Here is a 20,901-nt window from a genome sequence, read left to right on the forward strand (position 1 = left end):
CCTTCTGAGGCACCACATGCATGCATGCCTGTTCATATGAGTGAAAGGTACAAGGGTATAGGTTTAGGTGGGAGGGGGGAGGCAGGAGGCCAGAGGTTGATGGATGAGGTTGTTTTCTACTTTATGGTATTGAAGCAGAATCTTTTACTGAACTCAGAGCTCACTCATTGGCTTGACCTGGCTGAGCAGCACCCCAGGGATCCTCCAATCTCTACTTTCTTAGTGGTGGGATTACAGACATGTTCTGCAGTTCCTGGCCTCTTATGCAGGTGCTGGAAGCAGAAGTCCGGTCCTCATGTCTGCACAGTAGACATTTTCCCAACCAAGCCTTCTCCATAGTACCTTCTGAGGCACTTTTCAAGGGTGACTTTTACCCTGGGAAAGTTTTGCTTTGATGCTAGCATTGCTGTTAACCCATGTTGTGCTGTGCGATGCTAGAAAATGCTAAGAAAAATGGTGGGACAGGATTGAGGGAGTACTGAGCTCTATAGAGTTGAGGAAGACTCAAGAGAAACTGATCTCCTAGAGACACTGTAGAGGGCACAAGGCTCTTGTGCTCACAGAAACCAGGAATGTTAAACATGCAGTGCTGTATCATCAACAGAAGATATGTATAACCCATTTTTCTCCCAGAAGGATGGGAATGGATGGAGTTGACAGCCTGGTGATCTGTGTTGTCTGGAGGGCAAGCCCACACTGGAATCTTCCAGACTATTGTATTTATTCCATACTTCTCAGCTCTAAGACCTTTATTTTGAGCACAGTTTCTCAGTGAAAAGAACCAGTCTTTATAGGAGATGTCCCATGTGGTTTATATCTTGGTGACCTGAGCAAGACTGTACCAGACCATACCAGATCCTCCTCTTTGCTCCTAACCTATAGAGTGCTTCATAGAAGAGGTTACATGTGCTTATAGAAGAGTTTCAATGTAACTATGCCTTAAACTTCATTGTGAACACAGGATTGAGTTGACTGTTACCAGGAAACTTTTTTTCCAAGTGGTACTGTACTCAAATACATCTAAAATAAACTGGTGTCAGACTCTAGCAGTTTGAACCAACATCAGATGCTAAGTTGTGCTGAACTGGATTTCCTTCTTACATCCCGTGGTTTCTGGTTTGCAGAGACCCTTCTAAGACAGTCAGTAGAAGCTTCTGAGAAGCCAAGGAAGGAGCTGATTATGGAGGGGTGAAATCAACTGAAGTTTGACCTAAGCTGTTTTCACACAGCCGGACCTTACACAGTGAACCACAACCTAATCGTGCATGAACAAACTGGAGCCTGACGAGAGTGTTTTTCACTCTCACACAGCAGAGTTTGGGCAGTCACAGATGCTAACTCACCACCATGCTTATAGGCCATTTATTTTCCCATCTGTGAGTACTAAGGCTGGGTGGGGCTGTCCTGGTGCTAGGTGCTACCTGATTCTTGAGACCTTTGCTCAGATTTACTATGAGGTTTTATAATTAGTAGTAGTTATTAGTAATTTTAATACAGGGTAGAGTCATCCCAGGCAGTGGGAACACTGCACAGCATAGCGTGAGATAACAATAACCTGGCGTTATCTGGGAAATGCCATGCCATTTTCTGTGGGCTGCAGTGATGTGTCGTGATTACCTACTATCATACGCTCTACCCAGGAGACTGAGCTTTATCTCACAAATCTTATTCTGGAGCAAAGTACGAGCTATATAAGTTCAGCTCAAGAAATGTGGACAAGATGATTTTAATTAGAGTTTCTTTACTTGCCCATCAAATGCACGTGTTGTTAGTTTTGGTGTGATAGACCATTGTGTGTTCATGTGTGAGTGCAGCACACACCTTTCTCAACACTCCCAAGTTTCTAGTAATCCTCATTCTACTTTGGGTTATTTGGCTTTAGCTTCCATTTGAATATTGATTGCACAGCTCCCAGCGAGATGATGTGGAAGGTCCCATGCTTCCTCAGGTTCCCAGATTGTTTTCAGAGTCCCCGGAACGAGTGGAAGAGCTTTTCCATTGGCAGAGCTGCAAAGACAGGCTTCTCATCTGTCTGCCTGAGGGATCTCCCATGTGCCTTCCTTGCGTATTCAGCATGCGTTTACTTGATTTATTTATTTCTGCTTGGAAAATATTTATCCAGTACATTCTCTGTGATGTACAATGTTAGATTTTGTGCATAAAAAGACAAGAGTCGGTCATGGTGGTTCACCTGTGTGATACCAGATCCCAGATCAACTTAGGAGGTGGGGGCTGATGGAGATTTGCTTAGTCCACACAGCAATACCCAGCTTCAAAACTGCAAGCAAGTAAACAAAAAGGTGAATTTGATGGGTATAACACCTTTTTCATGGGTTTACTGAGGTAACAATCTAGGGACAAATGCATTGGGAGGAGACTTACACACCAGGCACGGGTGGCTTGACTACTTTTGCAGAAGTCACTTTCTTCTGGTGCAATTTTCCAGTTGAGAATAAAAATAAAAATAACATAAAAAAGCTGGGGTCAGCAGCAGAGGATAGAGTACACCACGTGCCTAGAGGAGTGAGGACCAACCATTGAGAAGGGCCTGTAAAGGGGGAAACTGAAAAGGGCAGCCTGGCTGGAGGGAGAGAGAAGGGAGAAGATAGAGAGAAGCAGGAAGAAGGGAGTGAGATGACATCATCAAGTAGGTCCAGGGGGACATAGGGCTTGTCTTAGGGGCAGCAGGAAGTTCTTAAAAAAATTAGGAAATGGCACCATTAGTGGGGCACTAGCAGGAGTGCTTAGGAAGCCATTCTTAGAGTTGAGAGGGAAGCAGGTATAAGGAGTGAGGTTTGGTTGTGGAGAAAGGTGGTCAAAATGGACAAGTATTTGCTTGACTGTCTATAACATAGGAGGGAGAGGGGTCAAGATGGACTTTAGATTTGTATGTAGATGTTCCAACCCACCACGGGACCAAAAACTTCAAAAGCTCTCTTGTCTGTGTAATAATTAGTTTCATGGATTACCAGTTCTTAGAGAAACAACAACCTAGATTTACTTGAGTATCATTTCTATACAATATACGATTCTACTATTGTCGGCTCCCCTTTCACTTTAGATCTTGCCAATTTGGATACTCTCTCTGTGCTCTCTAGTTAGTCTGGCTAAGGGTTTATCAATCTTGTTGATTTTCTCAAAGAACCAGCTCCTTTTTTTTTTTTTTATTCTTTGTATAGTTCTTTTTGTTTCTACTTGGTTAATTTCAGCTCTGAGTTTGATTATTTCCTGCCGTCTAATTCTCTTTGGTGTATCTGCTTCTTTTTGTTCTAGAGCTTTCAGCCATGCTGTCAAGCTGTTAGTGTATGCTCTCTCCAGTTTCTTTTTGGAGGCACTCAGAGCAATGAGTTTTCCTCTTAATACTGCTTTTATTGTATCCCACAAGTTTGGGTATGTTGTGCCTTCATTTTCGTTAAATTCTTAAAATTCCTTTTTTTTTTCTTGACCATGTTATCATTGAGTAGAGCATTGTTCAGCTTCCATGTGTATGTGGGCCTTTTATTGTTATTGAAGACCAGCCTTAGTTCATGGTGATCTGATAGGATGCATGGGAGTATTTCAATCTTCTTATGTCTGTTGAGACCTGTTTTGGGACTCATGGTCAATTTTAACCATGTGGCTCATGGTCAGTTTTGGAGAAGGTACCAGGAGGTGCTGAGAAAAGGTGTATTCTTTTGTTTTAGGGTGAAATATTCTATAGATGTCTGTTAAATCCATTTGGTTCATAACTTCTGTTAGTTTTACTGTGTCTCTTTTTTAGTTTCTGCTCCCATGATCTGTCCATTGATGAGAGTAGGGTGTTGAAATCTACAATTCTAATATTTAATTAGCTCATGTGCAGTTCCCCATGAGCAGGTACTCAACTCAGGGTCTTGCATATTCTAAGCATGTGTTCTGCCATGAGCTACACTCCAGCCCTATAGCAGTTCTATAGATACTGTAGATATAAGCTCTTTATCAGATATATAAACTGGGATATTTTATCAGCTATGTACCTTTTTAATTTTGATGGAGCCCAAGTTGTCTATGCTTCTGTTCTCACATCTAAAAACTGACTGGCTCATCCAAGGCCACCAACTCATTTCTAGGTATTTTGCACTTTGAGGTTTTATATTTAAGCTTTTGAGTATGTTTCTATGTGCTATGACATAGGGAATTTATCTCATTCTTTTGTGTGTGACCATCCAGTGATCCCAACCCTGCTGAAGCCAATGCTTGTATCACTGAATAGTTTTGCTACCCAGTGTGGGCTTATTTCTGGAGCTTCAATTCTGTCTCTTACTATGTATATATGTGCATGTATACTTGTGTGTATTCCATTAGATAATAAAATGTATATCTTTTTTACACTTAAATGATATGGTTCAAAAAGGCTGTTTGGTTTACCAGATTTTGTTGTAAAGTTAAAGTCAGAGAGGATGAGTCCTCCAACTCTGTTTCTTTTTATTTTTAAAGACCAATGTAGCTAATTGGAGCCTCTTGTAATTCCTTGCAAATCTGAGGAATAATTTTTCTAAATTCTCTAAAAAGGCCCTTTGGAACTGTGACAGGATTTCACTGCATTCATCCCACAGGGAATGACAATATTTCTTTTACTACTGTGGTTTCCTGAGACATAAGTTTAGGGTCTTTTTCTATTTACTTAGGTTTTGATTTACCCTCAGCATTTTGTGGTGGATGGAATATAAATTTTAAACTTTTTTTATTAAATTTATTCCAAAGAGTTTTTTTTTTTTTTAGTTTTATTATAAGTGAAGTTCTTGCTTTAACTTATTCAGATTGCTCATCGTAAGTACACAGCTTTTGTGTGTTGATCATTTGTTCTGTGACCTGGGTGACCTCTTCATTGGTTCTAATAGGTTTTAATGGGTTCCTTAAGGTTTTCTTTATGCAATATTGTGCACAGACAGAGGTCATTATGTTTCTTTCTTTATAATTTAGATGCCTCTATTCCATTTTTATTGCCTACCTTCTCAGACTTTAACCTTTAGTATAACACTGAATAGAAATTGTAAGAGCTCTATTGTTTGTTTCACTTGTAACAAATGTTTTGTTGAGGAAAATAAATTGTTGGTGACAGGTTTCTTAAAGATATCTTAAATACAGAAATAAACAAAACTCAATAATTAACAATAATTAAATAATAACCAAACCTAACATGTTCACTCTAATCTGGAAGATGCTTCTGTCCCAAGGTCTCTCCATTATGGTGTGTGAGTATTCAGTGCCTTAGTCACTGTTCTATTGCTATGAACATACACTGTGATCAAGGTAGCTCTTATTTAAAAACACAAAACAAAACAAAACAAACAATTAGACTGGAGGTTGGCTTACAGTTTCAGAGGTTTAGTCCATTATCATTATGGTGGAGCATGGAGACACACTTGGCACTGGAGAAGCAGCTGAGAACTACACCTTGGTCAGCAGGCAGACAGGGAGACACTGGGCCTGGTGTGTGGGCTTTTGCAATCTCAAAACCCCTCCCCAGTGATACTCTTCCTCCAAAGAGTCACACCTCCTAATCCTTCTAGTCTATAATTCTATCAAGGAAATTTGCTTCCTAGTGACTAAGCATTTAACTACAGGAGCCCATCGGGGCCATTCTTTTTCAAACCATGACATTCAGGCATGTCATAGAACACATTTTCTGAAAAAGGAGGAGACTGTGATGCATGGCCAGGATTCCTCTTCAGGGAAGAATTTATTTTGTCTAGCTCTGGGATGTTTATCATTAATTAAACTGTACTCCTGGCCTCATCAGGAACTGTCTCACCTCAGAGAACTGAACTGCCTATTGTCATACCTTTTTCTGGGTGGACCACACTAGTGATTACCTTGGCCAGTGCCAGCCCCAGAGCTCCTCTGGTCTTGGCCAGCACTGCTGTTAACAGTTACTGACACCATCCAGATCTTTCCTCTGTCTTGCCTGCTTCCTCCTTTCCTTCTCCTTGTGTTGGTTCCCAAAGGCTTAAAAAAACACAGGCCAAACCCCACTTCTGAGTCTGCCTCTAGAAGACTCCCACCTCCATCCTACATGCCTGCTTGTCCCTATTCCAATAGAACCCCAAACTTATAGTCCTCATAAAAAATATAACATCAGAACAAATATGACAACATCTTGTGGGCCACTTAAACACGTTCTTTTACCACATGTGGCTCTGGGTTGTCTCTCTTTCATGAACATTCGTAACTGAACAGCAGTTGACATGGTCTTATAATGATTTCCTAGTCAGCATTTGGGGGATAGACAAACACTAGCTCTCCCAGGATATTGACTGGAGGGTGATTATCCCAGAAAGGATAATCCCAGAAAGATTGTAGTACACATAAGGTCCTGATGCTAATTTTATCCTGATCAACATTTTAAAATTGATTCTAAATGTGAAAGCCTGAAAAACAGCCAACCAGAAAATAGTAGAGCCCGACTCTCCCAGAAGTTGTAAATATGATCTAAAAGAAAAGGGGTTTTACAAATGAAATTAAGATTTTTGCCATAGGGAGGTTATCTTGCATATTTTAGATGGGTCGTAACTCTAAACATGAACATCTTTATAAAAGAGACAGACAGAGGCTCGGTACCTAGAGGAAAAGATAACACGACTACAAAGGCAGTGACTGAAGCCATGTGGCCACAAGCCAAGGAAGGCTAACAGCTGCAAGAGGTAGGGAAGACTCCCAAGGGAGTATGGACCTTCTAGTATCTTGATTTGAGCTCAGTGTGGACTTTTATTCTGAACTATAAGAAAACAAATGTCTGCTAACTCAGAACACGCAGTCTGGGATAATTTGCTATAACAGCCTTGAGTAACTAATATCTTGTTTTTTACTCACAGTGAGAACACCGGCCACAACTTTAAAGATGTTACCTCAGAAGAAAAGAGTCAACTATCGTTCAAGTCAGTCTCCTTATGGGCAACTTGATGAATGATACAGATGTGCAATCAGTTTATAGACAGGAAGAAGCTCAGACTATCAGGGAAGCAACAGGTGTGCAGGCTCAGCAGGATGGCAGCTCATTTTACCTCTTCAATGTAATGTAACTTAAATGTTTGTCTTTATGTTTAGGAATTGAATTCACACCAAATTCACTAGACTGAAACAGCCCAAACCCCTTCCTTAGCATGCATAATAAATCTGTCTCACCACTGTGTGGTTATCTGCTTCTGGGATGCCGTTTCATGGGAAACTGAATGATTGCAAGTGGTTTAGCACACAATATTAACCTTGCTAGACAAAGCTAGCCACGATTTTGGCATCTTGAGTATCCTTGTTGGTGGTCATATCCAAGCACTGGACTTTCTCCCCTGTAATGGTGTGAATAAAATTGGTTCTCATAGGCTCGTATATTTGAATGCTTAGTCATCAGGGAGTGGCACTGCTTGAAAAGGATTAAGAGGTGTGGTCTTGTTGGAAGAAGTATATCACTGGGGTGGGATTTGAGGTTTGAAAAGCCCAGGTCAGTCTCAGTGTTTTTTTCTTCCTTCTGCCTGTGTATCTAGATACAGAACTCTCAGCTACTTCTCCAGCACATGTCTGCCTGCATGTCACTATGCTTCCTGTCATGATGATAACTGTCTAACTCTCTGAAACTGTACGGCAGCCCCAATTAAATGCTTCCTTTTATAAGAGTTGCCATGGTCATGGAGTTTTTTCACAATAGAACACAGATATACCCCTCTTTTTCTACCTTCACTTATTTGGCCTTAATAACCTGTGGAGTTAATAACTTTTCTTGTTGCAAGGGCTTACCCAAGTTCACAATCTGAGGGTAAGTAATCATCATGACAGAGAATCCTTCATGGTAAGTGGTTCCATGGCAGCAGGCAGAGTTCCATGGCAGTGGGAGGAGAAGGTAATTTGGGCTTTTCATCTCCTCATATTTCAGCAGATCAGGAAGCAAAGAACAGGCAGAGGGGAAAAGGTCAGGCTTGAAATGGTTTAAATGAGAATGAACCCCTTAGGCTCATAGTTTGAATGCTTGGTCCCCAGTTGGTGGAACTATTTGGGAAGGATTAGGAGGTGGAGCTGTGTTGGAAGAGGTGTGTCACTGGAAGCCAGTTTTGGGCTTTCAAAAGTTTATGTCATCTCCAGATAGCTTTTGTTGCTTCATGTCTGTGGATCAGATATAAATTCCCAGCTACGGTTCCAGCACCATGCCTGGCTGCCTGCTTCCAGCTCAGTGTCATGATAACCATGAACCTTAACCTTTTGGAACTATAAAGCCCCAAATTCCAAATAGTCATGGTATCTTATCATAGATTACAAAAATAATAAATAGCACTATTAACTCATGTCTCCTAGCAATCCATTTTTTTCTAGGTAAACTCCATTTTTCAAAGATTCTACAACCCCTCAAAGCAATGCCATTAGTTGGGGACTAAGCTTTCAGACATATAAGCCTCTAAACTTTATTAACACTTTCCTTCAATTTAACAACTAATTTTATTTCCATTGGTCTTGGTATCTTCCATTGCTTAGATACAATGGATTTTTAAAAAATAGGTCAATGTTGTCAGCTCAATACTAATGCCTAAGACAGTTAAGGTTTGATTAATAAACTCATGGATGCTACAAAGTTGTAAGGCTGAGCTTCCCAAACATTATGTGAGGTGACAGACTCGGGTTTATAAAGACTTTTTGCTCTTGCTCTCTTGCTCTTGCCTTCTCTCTATTTTGTTCATGGCCGGCTTCTACTTCTTTTCTTTTCTTTTCTTTTCTTTTCTTTTCTTTTCTTTTTTTTTCTTTTCTTTTCTGCTCTTCTCTTCTCTCTCTCTCTCTCTCTCTCTCTCTCTCTCTCTCTCTCTCTCTCTGACTTTCTCTGCCTCTACTACCCTCTTGACTCTCCCTCTCCATGGCCTGAATAAACTCTATTCTATACTTTAAAAAAGAAGATTTTTCATGGTTGGAAAAGAACGTTTTAAAATGACATACCAAACAAGACAAAAGTATAATCTCATATTTTTTTTTCTCAAAATAATCAATTTTCCCATGTATAGAAATGGAGATCCTTTTAATTTTTCAAATGAAAGCCATTTATGTGGGAAAGTGTTTATAACATGTCAGATCACCCTTGCACAGGGTCACATATCAGATATCCTACATATCAAATATTTACAACTCATAACAGTTACGAAGTAACAACAAAAATAATTTTATGGTCAGGGGTCACTACAGCATGAGGAACTGTACTAAATAATTAAAACATTAGGAATGTTGAGAACCACTGGTCTGTAATATTTAGTTGAGCACAACCTCAATATGATACAACTGAGTTCTGAGTCTTCTGAATAGTTTGCAGAATCATGATCTGTATTAATAAGAACTCAGTGATCAGACTGTGGGACACAATAGATTCTTGTCTGAATCCTGGTCTGGGCAGCTTGGACATAGAATTAAGTTCTATTCTGGTGCCAGGTGGGTCTGCCATCCAAGAAGGGAAAGTCCCGAGGAAGAAGAAAGAAGTAGAAACATGAAGAAAGGCTGGGGGGCTGGATGTCACTGTCCTAGAGTGACATTGAGCAGACAAAAATCAGGCAGAGCACCATGTTCCGTTTCCCACAGAGCCATTGTGTGGATAAGGTGCATCCCAGAACCTACGCTTTGGAGAAGTTAGCTTGCATAAAAAGTCAAAGACAGAGTTGTTGGGTTAAAGGAGTCTCTGAGATTTCTTTTTTTTTTTTTTTTTGTCTTTATTGACTTTATTTTAGTTTTTGTACACAAAGAAAAATCATGTTCATATCCATCATGAACCAAAAAACTTAAAAAGGCAGAACTAGAAGACACGTGTCCTTCACCAAGCAAAGCTGTGCTAAAGGTTCCAAACATTTCAATTTTTAAAATAAATATTTTCGTTTTTCGATGTTTACTTTTCATGTCTTCAGAGTGTCACAGATCGCAGCCTTCAGTGAGTTACAATTGTGTTTAGAGTCCCAGCTCACTGTGTTGGGAAACTTGCCATTCCACACCCAGCTTGGTTTGGAGGAGGTATTACAGGGGGAGGAGCTTGTCCTTGAGGAGGCTGAGCACCAGATCCACCCATCCAAGCAGCAGAAGGTGATTGATCTGCTCCAAATCCTTGTTGGTTCCATGACTGCCCATATACTCCATAGGGAGGTACTTGCCACCCGTTTGCCATATACTGTCTGTACTGTTGTGGGTTTCCATACACTTGGCTCTACTGGCCCCACTGACTGTGGTCAACCTGTTGGAAATTTTTAGTTATATCAGGAGATTCTTTACCCCAATTCCATTTAACCACATGTCCTTCGATTGTAGTACCGTTCACAGAAACAATGGCATGGGCTGCACTTTCATGAGTTGAAAATCTGACAAATGAATAGCCCTTCTCTGGAAAAACGCGTATTTCCATAATTTGTCCAAATGGTGAAAATGTTTGTCTCATAAGTTGATCTGTTAGCCCCGAAGCAATTCCTCCACAGTACACAGTACAGTTTTTTGGACTTGACTGGTTTACTACATCTTCAAATCTCAATTGCTTAGTGTTAGTTTCTTGTGTACTTTTAGGGGCAGGTGGTTTACGTGTGGCCCAATTGGTTCTGATTCGTCGGCCTCCCAACCACTGACCCCCCATATGCACAATTGCATTCTCTGCATCCAGTTTGTTATAAAAAGATACAAAACCATAGCCTTTGGACTTTCCAGTTGCCATATCTTTAACTACCCGGGCATCCGATATTTTACCAAAGGGGGCAAATGCTGATTTGATATCTTCTGTTGTAATTTCTGGACTCAAATCCCCAACAAACACATGGAAGTGATTGGAAGTATCTTTTTTTCTGGCAACTTGGTGTTGTTGCCCAGTTTACTTTGACCTCCTTTCCCAAAATTTCTCTCCCATTCATAGCAGCTAATGCAGCAGCTGCATCTCTGTGTTCATAAACTTCCACAAAGCAATATGGGTCGTTGCTTGTATGCTCTGATCAAAACTAGGGTGTGGTGAGTACTACAAGTTACAGCATTTTGTATTGTTAACCAGACTAGATTCCTTTTCTCTGTTATCATTTTACAGCTTTTGCAGGGTCCGATCTGACTGAATAACTGCAGAATAAGGACTTCTGTCACATATCTGGAGAGGTTACCTATGTATAGAGTCCGGGGCTGTCTGTCGCCTTTCATCATGGTGGGTACGATGGAGTGATCCCGGGACAAGCGGAGGGCAGGGCTGGGGAGGGGGCAGGAAGGAAGGGGAGGGGGGCTCCGGGCTCCGGCTGGGGACAGAGGAAAAGGTACTGAACCCTGCTCTTGCGTTCGCTCCCCCCAGCCCACTCTAGATACTACGCTCCAACCAGGAGGAGCAGGAGGAGGAGGAGCGAGATTTCTTTATGAAGAGGAAGGATGAGCATTCTATCAGGAATGCTATGAAAAGCTTTTCTGCATTTGGAAAGAAATTGGGTAGATAAACACTGCCTGGCCCTGCTGGTCCTGGGTTCTTTGAAGTCCATTCAGGCCTCACTGGAAGTGAGGCAGGCAATGGGATTTCTGTTGCAAAGACAAGGGCTGCAGTGGTTTGTTCAGAGTTGCAGAGGGCAGGTCAAGCACAGTTCCCTAACAGGGGCCCAGGAAGACTGGTGTGGAAACCTGAATGTCAGATTATACCTGCTATAGAAGTCTCAAACAATACCAATGAAGGACTCTGGGAAAGATCTGCCACCCCATTGCTCAATTTTCTGGAAGTTGGGTTTTGAACCTGTGTTTGCTTACCTACATTTGTGTAGATGAGCAACAAGAACAGTCTAGTTCTGTTCATTCCTCCTGGGGAGAGATTTGAGAGAGTTTGCCCAGGTTTATCAGGCTGCACCATGGGGAGTAATCATTCACCCTTTATTTGATATCACTTTTGAGTGGCCTTCCCATCCTGCATGCCCTTCTGTCTTCAGGAGGCAGCCAATCAGGAACCTCAGAAAACCTTTTAAGTTTACTTGGCTCCCAGCAGGACCAAGAGACTAAGAGATGGCTGTTTCAGTGGAGAAGAGGTCATGGAGTGAGAAGGGAGAAAGAGGATTTATTACTGAGGATTTATTACGTGTTTCCAGCTATCTTCTTAGTAACTCAAACACCTAAAGGTTTAATGTATTTTCAAAGCACTTGAGAGGTTGAGGTGAGAGGGCTGTGAGTTCAAGACCAGTCTGGGCTAAATATCATATATATATATATTCTATTTATGTGTGTGTGTGTGTGTGTGTGTGTGTGTGTGTGTGTGTGTGTGTATCAAATGAAATGAAATAAAAAAAAATCAAATGTAATCTAATCAGATAGAACCAATCAAACCAAACCCAAAAAAAGATTGGGCTATCAGAGTTCACTGGGCCATCTGATGGTGGTTGTGTTTCTGACTTGGCAACCCTTGCTCTGCCTTCAGTTTCCCCTGGGTAGATGGGCATCTTTCATGGGGAAAGCATTTGTGACATCCTTCTGTCTGAGCCAGAGGGCTGGGAGTCATCCTCCATGTTAAGTGCAGGTCCATAAAGCCAGGCCTAGGCAGACCTGTCTTCTAACTTGCAGAGACTGAGGAGGCATCGGAGAGTCCTTCCACTCTCTTCTGTGCCTCGGTTACTTTTTTTTTCTAAGCGAATGTCTCACATTTGACTTCTAGCCCAGGCAGAACCCGTCTACCTCTTCCATAAGACGACCAAGGCTTGTCACCAGGCTGCAAATGAGCAGCTTCGATTGCTCCGGAAAAGATATTACAATTTTATCTCCTTGTACTGTTCAATAAAACATTAGTATCTCAGCATTTTTATTTAACAATAGGCAACCTTAGGCCAGTAATTATGCAACAATTATAATCATAAAAACTGTCCCCTGCTGCTCACCTAGAAACACGAATATATTAAACCAAGACGAACCATCTAAAAGGCAAGCAGCAAAGCCCCCTCGTTTTTAATGTCCCTGCAGTGCACCATGGGAAGCTAATAATTCACCCTCTAATTAGTATCCCTTCTGCTGCTGTTGGCGCAAGGACAGACAAAGAGGGAGAGGCTTCGTTACAAACTTGCCTTGGTAATCTTTAAACGTCGGCCGGCTCTGCGGGTTGGCTGAGTGGAGCTGGCCAAATGGGGTGTGCAATTAGAGGTGGGTAGCAGCTCACCTTGTCCTGACTGGGCATGCTTGCCCTAACAAGCTCCGGGCAAGCGCCCCACCAGCCTGTCCCTTTCTTTTTCAAGCCATGCCATGACTCTCCTTTAAATCTGACTGTGACTGTTCTGGCAGTGGTGGTTGAGGGAAAAACCAAGGACTCCTTGGCCCTGTAAGTGCTACTACCGTTCAGAGACCTCACACCAGGGCTGTTGTTCCTGGTGGCTGCCTTAGCTGGCTGGAGAGGGGCCATTGGGCAGGAACAGATACACACTGAGCACGGGAGGGCAGACATCTCCCTCAGCTCTTCTAAGGTGAACAGTCTGAAGACTGACTTAATTGCACTGATTCACTGACATCAGCCCCAAGGATCGTGCTTGTGACTTCAGGAGGGCTTGTAGAATTATGTAGGGGTCCTTAAGGAACACAGAGCCTATCCTGTGCCAGAGTTCCCTGGGTCCATATTAGAAAGCACTCATTGGGAGTCATATCAGAAGTGTCAAAGGATAACCATCAGGGTTAATAGGGTGCAGTGGTGACTGTGGCTAACTGGACCACATGCCCTGTATTCATAGAGCTGTTCTAAAACTCTAGCTAATTAGTGACACAGGCTATAAATTTACTGTGCAAAGGGCTTCTGTAGAAGAAAAATAGAAATCTATGTTTTGTGATATATATTCTAAAGTAAAAATTTTAAATGTCCTGTGATCACGCAATTAGGTAAAGCCATAAAAATTTTTTTTCAGTGCATTGACTATTTCTGAGATAGGTCTGCCTGGAGCACCTCCGGGGTAGGATTCTGGGTTACTGGCCAGCATCTGTGGACACTTAGCCAGATGACATAGATTTCTCTGTGCCGAATTCCAGATTCAATGTGACCAATAATTGGCCTCTCCTGAGTGCCCAGTCAGTCAACCCCCTCAATGGACAGCTGAAACCAGGCTGGGAGGACATCAGAGACTAGCTGGGTGCAATTAGGCAGCCAGGATTAAACCGGAGCCCAAAACGATGGGGCATTTTTCTCTCCATCACCAACTCATTAAGAGCCCACTTGACAGCCGAAGCATTCCCGAGGCTGGCCACAGCAGATTTCCTTCCCCAGAGCCTCAGAGGGAGCCTCAGACTGGGTAATGAGATGTGCTGGGGCTGAGGTGAGAGACCTGGGAAGGCTGAGTCATGAACTCTCGGGACTGACTCTCCCAGAGACCCAATCTGGTCAAAAGAGAAGTGGGGAGAGAGGCAGGCTGGAAGGAGGGGACCCCTTGCTTGAAAAGGGGGACAAATTCCCAGGACGAGCTGCTGCTCAGGGTCGCTTTGTCCTTGGCCACAACAGCGGTCTGAAGACAGGAAAGAAGGTTGGGAAGGAAGATCGAGTTTAAAGGGAGTGGTCCGTCCTGGAGCCCCAAGGGACCAGAGATTTAAAATATTTTCGGTACAGTCCTGTCTGCAGCTAGGGGCCCTTTGATTTCTTTCCCAGGGACTCTTTATCAGATTGAGGATTGCCTTTTATTTGACCTTTCAGTTTTTCTCAAATAACAAAGGTGAAAATAATCTTGGCATCCTTCCTCCACCCTGGTGTGGAGAGAAGCCCACAAAGCAGCTGAGTCTAGCCACAGGGCTGCAGTACCAGCTGAGTGTTGAACACGCCATTGGCTCTCCGTGGTTGCTCTGGACAACAAAAGCTGAGAACTCCGGTCTTAGGGAGCTGTTCTTATTAGTTTTTTTTTTTTTTTTTTTTTTTTTTCCTTTTGGAACATTGCATTTAGACAGTCTATGATAGGTTCTGGTTCAAGAGAACAGTTGCTTTTGGTAATCGAGGAAGTATCTACCACGCACTTGAGTTCTTTCAAAAAATAGTTGCTGTCCAGCAAACTTAATGTAATTTTCATCATTTCTCTTATAGGACTTGAGTTACATTCTTCTCAGTACATGGTGTCGATCTGATTATTTCCATTCGATGGTGAGGAAACTGAGACCTGAAGTGAGGTGACTTTTGAGTCACACTCCCTTTAGCTTGTGAAGAGTGGTTTTCCACTTAGAACATGCTTATTCTTCCTCTTCCTCCTCCCCCTCTTCTCCTTCTTGTCACAATCTCTTTAGCTAAAAGACAATAACAATCAAGCCAACCAGCCAACCGTGAATTGTATTGATGCCAGACCATGAGAAAACATTAGAAACACGAGAAATGCCTTTGTAGACAAAGATGAAAATGGAGGAGTAATAATAAATTCTCCTGAATTTTGTGCTGCCCTGATATCTATCCAGCAAGGGTGGTGGTGTTCATATGATTGGCTTTTGTCTTAGTGTTTTATGGCTGTGAAGAGACATTATAACTAATGCAACTGTAATAAGGGAAAACATGTAATTGGGGCTGGAGAAGGATCTGAGAATTTTACATCCAGATCTTTAGGTAGCAGGAGAGAGAGGGGTAGGGTGGGGGTGGGGAGAGAAAGAGAGACAGAGAGAGAGGAACTGGGCCTGGCTTAGGCTTTTGAAATTTCAAAGCCCATCTTCAGTGGCATACTTCCTCCAACAAGACCACACCTACTCCAACAAGGCCACGCCCACTCCAACGAGGCCATACTTTCTAATTCTTCTCAAGTAGTGCCACTCCCTGATGAGTCAGCATTTAAATATATATAGGTTTGGTGGGGGAGCATTCTTATTCAAACGATTGCAACTTGGAAAACATGGGTATCCCATGAGCACAGGACAGCCCAACTACCTAATGGTGGGGACCAGAAGAGACAGGAAGATGAAGCTATGCCCAGAGCAGTTACAAGGTGGGAGACCAAACAGACCTTGGCAATTTCTCTGTATTATGAGAGCTGGCAGCTGGAGAGATTGCTTGCCTTTCTGCTCTGCATTATCCAAGATGGCCCTGTCAGAACTAGCACAACCTCAGTGGCTCCACGGTCAATAAATGGATGTGCTTCCTGGGCCTTTGACTTCAGGTCTCATGCCAGGTGAACACAAGGGTCCTCAGCAGAACCTATGAGAGCTCAGCAGACAAGGGTTCTGTACACAAAATCAAAGATGGGGAAGGTAGCATGGACTGGGACCACTAGGGTGACACATATAACTGTAAGCAATCTGGAGCCAGCATGACCCTTCCCAGGGTGCCGTACAGACAACTTATCTCTCATTAAGGCAAAACAGCATTAAGATATCCACAGCTCACTCCAGGAAGGGCTGTCACAGAAAAGCCATATGGAATCCCCAGAGAACCTGAGTCCATATGGATTGTCCACACCTCACACTATCTGTAGAGTATCAGCTGATCAGCCTCCCAGTGGTTCCATAGGGAGGAGCTTACCTAAATAGTCTGTGCAGGGAAGCTGAAGGTAGAACAGTTCTGAAATGGGGGACCTCACCGCTGGCTCTTCTGCACTTTGTCAGGGAGGCTGGCAGGCAAGGTCTACTATTGCTGTGATAGAAAAGTCTTAGGTACTGAGGTCTGAGTCTGGGAAGAACTGATGGTAACCTCCTATACACTAACCACCCTGAACACCCAAGAGGGGTTCTCTGAAGGAAGAAAAGAAGCAGACTTTACTCTCCATTGTGAAGTTTTATCTTTCAAACAACTCATAAAAGTTTTCTGGGCAGGGATTACCTACTGATAGCTGCTCTTCACCTGGTTAGATAACTAATCTTCACCTGGTTGTCAGAGACAGAAGGCACACTGAACTGTATAGGTCAGGCCGAGAAGGGCACATCTCAGCCACATACATTCCCACCAATCATGGCTCCTGCTAGAAGGGATATGACGCCCACAGGCAGGACCTCAGCCCCACAGCAAGAGAGCATAGACAGCCATGACCATCCAGCTCCAAACTGGGGGTGGAGGATGGGAAGGCAGAATACAAAAAACTCATTCACCCCCAATTTCAGGTGATAGATTGGAGATGCTTTGTCACTTTCCAGTGATTAACAAGGCAGGTGAGTGGGGGCTGGGCAGGGCTGCCATGCTTTTCTAGTTGGGAGGTACTCTTCAGACCCCAGCACAGTGACTGAGGTTCTTTCTCTCAGAACATGTTTTGGAATCCAAATTCCCATCGCTTGCCCTAGAGTTAATGAACCATAAAACAAACAAAACAGCAGCAGCAGCAGCAGTCTGGAGTCCTGGGTCAGAAAGATGGTGGTGTGAATAGAATTCGAAGGCTTCTTCAAGTCCTGCCTATGGCTTCTTCTCAGGTCTCATGTGCGCTTTGCTATCTTAGACCAGATTTAAGAAGTGTAAGACAGAGGGAATAAATCTTTTTTTTTTTTTTTTTTGGTGCACATGGAGATACTTCCTGGGGGCTGGAGTAACTAAGCGGATGTCAGTCTCCTGAACATATTCAAACCCAAGCTCAGTCTTTCCCTCCAGCATTACTGGAAGTTCAGGGTCACACTGGAACTGTCGAGAGTCCTCGTCAGAGACTCTGACTGTACCACTTCCTCTTCCTGCAGCTGTTGGTTGATGATTAAATTATTGTAAATAGGTTCTACTCACAGCGTAATAAAGCACCATTAGCATGACTAATCACACACCTGATTGTCTAGCCCACTCTTCCTCCCCCAACCTATTTTCCGCATCCTACACTCAATAAATCCAGTACTGACAGAGAGCTCTTGTTAGCGCTGATGAATGGAGCATGGGGAACTTTGCTGGGGGTGCCTTATTTCTCCCACGATAGGAAGGACCTTTGGAGATGGCCACATGCATGAAAGAGTTGCTCAGGTAACAGCTCTTCACAGTTTGTCCTGAGATCTGGTATTAATTGTTCATTGATATTTATCTGCCAGTTCATCTATTAGGGCTGCTTGGTAAAGCCTCTATGTTTTTGGCACTGATAAGTTTTTTTTTTATGTTTTTTATTTTATTTGTGGGTGTTTTATTTTTATTCAGGGCTAATGCCAGATCTCAGGAGGTGTGAATTACTGCTATCTTCCTCATTTTATGAATGAAGACACTGAAAACTAGAATAGTTAATAAACTTGCCTACATGTGAAGTCTTCCTGTCTGCTTTCCCTTGCTGTGATAAAACACCCCAGCTGAAAGCAACTTGGGGAGAAAAGGGTTGATTCATGCTTACAAGTCACTGTCTGTCATAGAGGGAAGCCAAGGTAGGAACCTGGAGGAAGAGAAGAAGGAAAAGGAGGAGGAGGAGGAGGAGGAGGAGGAGGAGGAAGAAGGAAGGAAGGAAGGAAGGAACTGAGGCAGAGGCTATGGAGAAGTGCTGTCTACTGGGTTGCTCCCTTTGACTTGTTCAATTACCTTTCTTATTATATAACAGACCCACATACCTAGGGATGGCACTGCCCACAGTGGGATTAGCCTTCCTACATCTATTAGGAGTTAAGAGGATGCCTCACAGACTTGGCCACAGGCCAATCTGATCTGAGCAACACTTTAGTTGACATTGCCTCTTCCCAAGCAACTCTAGGTTTGTGTCAGCTTGAAAGCTGAAGCCAACTATGACATGGAATCAGATATGCTACTGAAGTCAGTTTGATTCAGAAGTGGTTTTCTCATCTCATGCCTTTCCTACACTGAGACACACTTCACAAGAACAATTCTGCTGGGGGTGGGGAAGGGAGAGGGTTGGAAAGAGAAGGGGCTGGAAGAGTGGCGAAGAGAATATTAACCATCCAACCATATCTTTGGGGTGCTGACAAATGTCTCCAGAGTTGCCTAGCCCTCTGGTTATTGCTCATGGGAAGTAGTGGGTGGCCTGGTGATGCAAGCAGTGGTTGTGTGGCTCGATGGGGGTGTGGTGTGACCAGAGGCCATGGTCTCAGTGAGCAGAGTTATATTTCTGCCTCAGCCCTTCTTGTCTTTGGCCCATAGACTGTTGCTATCCTGTTCCCGGGGTATTAGTTATCTACTCACAGGGCTGTTCTGAGGATGGAAAGAAATTGAGATCATGAAGACTCTGTGTACACTGTGAAGTGATTTTCATTTACAAAGCACTGTGCTCAGGCTTCCCATCAGAGAGGACCCCAGCACTCAGATGTAAACACTTGAGGTCTTTGCAAGTGGATGTGGACCAGTTAAGCAAGTGAGTAGGAAAACATGTTCTGTACTATCCATATTCTAACCATCAGTAGAGGTTTATCATAACAGCAGAGATAGACTAAGATGGAAGATACAGTGTTATAACCCTTATCTGACGTGCTTGAGACAGACATGTTTTTGGTTTTAGCCTTTGTAATGTTTTAGACTAGTGTGCATAGTCAATGAGGTGTCTTTTGGAGGAGACTCAAAACTAACCCAGAAATTTATGTTTCACACAATCTTATATGCTTTACCAGAAGTAATTCTACACGTTCCTATTGCTGTTCTTTCTTCGCCGTGAAGTCAGATCCAGAGTTTCTCATGTGCAGCGTCACACTTATTGTTGGTTTTGTTTCCTGCTCGTTTACTGTTAAGTTTCAGACTTTGGAGTGTTTTGGAGTTTTAGATCAGCGATGTCCAGCCTGCATGTACTTCTCCAATTGCAACTCCTAACATACCCTGCAGTGGTGGCCACTGCCCTAACTGGGTTTCTGAGTGCAGGTGGTGCCTCTAGAGGCCAGGGCTCAGAACTGGCTTTGTGAGTCAGCTTTCCAGCACTGTGTGTGACAGGTTACCTGAAATAAACCAGTTTAAAGGAGGAAGAGCTTATTTGGGCTTATGGTTTCAGTCTGTGACTACTTGGCTATTTTGTTCTATACCTACAAGAACACAGTGCTTTATGGAAGGAATGTGGGGTATAAGAAGCTTCTTGCTTTACAGCACCCTATAAGCAAAGAGGGAATGAGAGAAAAGAGCCAAGGTCCAATATCTTCTTCCAGGGCATGGATCAATGACATAACATTCTTCCACTAGATCCCACATCCTAAAGGTTTCACCACCTCTGATAGTACTCCAAGCCAGGGACCAAACATTCAACACATGCTTCAAGGGACATTTACTGTCCCCCAAAATCACTTCTCGAGACAATGCCATTTCTGCTATATAATGTTGTCCAAGGTAGCCATAAATATGACTGGGTTTGGGGTGAGGGAAGAAGTGTCCTAAGGCACATATTTGAAGGTGACACTACCTCTTAGGCATTTGACGGACTCCAGTGTGAGCATTTGCCTACATTTTGAGCCTTGAGTACATTGGTTGCCTCAGTTTCAGAGAGGAGTGAAGAAGCAGGCCTCATCCTTCAGTGGGAAGACCTGCAAAGCCACATTGTTCAAGTCACCAACCCAAAGGGGAGGAGCAAGGCTCTCAATGTAGTGAGCCAACAGAGAGCTTTGCAAAACCTGAGCAGGTGTGGTGAGTCAGAACTTCCTGGAGGTAGATGGCCTGAAGCTTGTGTCACCGAATAGAATTCCCTTCAATCACTGGGTAGCCAGTTTTCTCAAGGAAGCCTTCGTCCTATCCCCACTTCCTCATTTCTAAACACTTTGCCCAGATCTGAATCAGTTTGGGTCATGTACAACACTACCAGTTTCTGTGTTCCCCTGGGTGTGATCTGCTACACTTGAAAGCTGGAGGGCCATTGTTGATCTTGAAAATAAAGTTTTAGGTTTTAATTCTCCAGGGATAATCAACATAATTATTGGTATGGTGTGTGTGTGTGTGTGTGTGTGTGTGTGTGTGTGTGTGTGTATAGTATATATGTGTGCATGTGTGTACATACACCTATGCACAGCTACATGGAGGCCAGGGGGACATTGGGAGTACCGCTTAACCACTTCCAGTCTTATTCCTTTTGGATCTTATCTTTCACTGAACCTGGATCAAGGCTAACAGTCAACAAACCCCAGTAATCTTCTTGTCTCATAGCC

At 43.1% G+C, this 20,901-nt stretch overlaps 1 pseudogene across 1 annotated transcript; it reads right to left on the minus strand.

Annotated features, from left to right (window-relative positions):
- Positions 1 to 9,934: 9,934 nt before the first annotated feature.
- LOC308436177 (nucleolysin TIAR-like) lies at positions 9,935 to 10,877 on the minus strand (annotated as a pseudogene). Its single transcript has one exon. The product of its transcript is annotated as a nucleolysin TIAR-like (transcript).
- Positions 10,878 to 20,901: the final 10,024 nt, after the last annotated feature.

This window comes from Micromys minutus (genome assembly GCF_963924665.1).
Source record: "Micromys minutus genome assembly, chromosome: 24".
NCBI lineage: Eukaryota > Metazoa > Chordata > Mammalia > Rodentia > Muridae > Micromys > Micromys minutus.